The sequence below is a fragment of the Hippocampus comes genome, unplaced genomic scaffold (assembly GCF_001891065.2).
Source record: "Hippocampus comes isolate QL1 unplaced genomic scaffold, H_comes_QL1_v1.1 scaffold56, whole genome shotgun sequence".
NCBI classification, from domain to species: domain Eukaryota; kingdom Metazoa; phylum Chordata; class Actinopteri; order Syngnathiformes; family Syngnathidae; genus Hippocampus; species Hippocampus comes.
In genome coordinates, this window is record NW_017842056.1 from 567,843 (window position 1) to 569,662 (window position 1,820).

The following is a 1,820-nucleotide window of genomic DNA, read 5'->3' on the forward strand; positions in this document are numbered from 1 at the left end:
CAGCCGCCGCCGTTCGTGGTCGTATTACGAAGTCGCGCCTCTGCTGCCTGTGGTGTATTCAATGACACTTCGTAAACGAGGCTTCTTTTTTGTGGAGAGTTGCAAAATATATGACGAGCAGTCTTGTCATTTCGACCAGAATGTTTGAGTTAAAATACTATAAGATCACACACGTATATTTTGTGTTCTGATAAGCGTGGAAACAATATTTTGTTGGTCAGTCAGAGCTACGAGGAATGCAGAGTGATAGCTGTCTGTGACTGAATGCCGTTTCACCATTGCTCCCTCCCGCCATTTTGTGTTGCATTGTTACAATAAAAAGAACATCTGTAATCCACCTGAGTGTCAGTCATGTATGAAAGCGACAGCGAGACACACACACACACACACACACACACACACACACACACACACACATGAGGTACCGCCGCTCATTCCTGCCGACTCCCGTCAGGCTATTGAATAGACGGTCCTGAAAACCTGGACTCACCCACACACACCCATTTTAATATGCTTGTATCTATATTTTATCATTTATATTTATTGATGTACTTTTTGTTCTTCTACTAATATTTGGCAGAAAAAAATGCACAAAACCGATTAATCAGCCTTTTAATTTGAAAAATATTTCTTGAATCAAGGTGTTCCGGGCGTGGACAAATCAAGGGTTTCTTATTTTATCTTGCAGAAGTGACACAATGGTTGAGGCGGGCGCATCATTGGAAATGTCGTTCCCTGATGGTCAAAGTCAGACGCATATAAAAAATGGCTCCTCCTCGGATATGGGCTCGTAAAAGACTCCGCTTAGAAGCCTCCAACGCAGAGGGGCTGGCATTTCTGCAAGTCTTACCTCTCTGCAGGGTTCAACAGTGGCCATTTGTGTCCATCCCCATATTTTAATGCAGTGTTCTTATTTTCTGAAAGAGGCGTTTTAATGGCTTACTTTCCTATGGAAGAGGAACTACCAAGAATCGCATTTTTATTTTAAGAAGTGAAAGCTACCTCTGCAAAAAAAAAAAAACTATACTACTGGTGCCTGGCGATGCAATTGTCCAAAATAACAGTTTCTTTGTTTGGTTGTTTTTTTTTTTTCATACAAGCTGTCATTGGAATAATTTTTTGCTGGCACTTGCCAGCAAAAAAATGTAGGTGCAAGTGCTGTATGGTAATCGTAAACTTATTTCAAAACAAACAGCAGTTCAGCTGATTTTTTTTTTTTTTGCGAACTTTCCAGGGAGCACTAGAGTGTGATTTTTGCATTGTGGTGTGGGGGACCCTTAAATGACATGAACTTTCACCAGTATCGCATTTATTAGTATGCCAAAGGCGTTTCAATGCATTTTTTTATAGGGCACCTTCACAACCTAATGATATGCAACACGTACTTTGCACATCATTAGGTTATGCAGGTGTTCCTTGATGTGCGTCATTTGTTGTCCTTTGCTCTTATCGACACCGTTAGCAAGGGTACAAGGTCCAAATCTCTGCACGCTTCTGTTCAGGATGGAGCCGTCCCAGGAAGGACGCTGCTTGGCTCAGACCACGCTGGAAAATCTCACCTGGCTGTGATCATTGAATTAGTCCAGCACAAATCTGTTCTGATGTCTGCAATATATTTAGCACATTTTGAAAAAAATATATAAATGACTATAGCAATACTTAGATTTCTGAGTTCAATTTGTTTCATGACAAAATTCGTAAGTCAGTGTACCTCGATTACAAATCAATATTACCCATTGAAGTGCCATGAAGAGCCTTCTCCCCCCCCAAAAAGTCCTTTTTAGTATGGCCAGACCAATACAGATTTTTTTTTTTTTTTT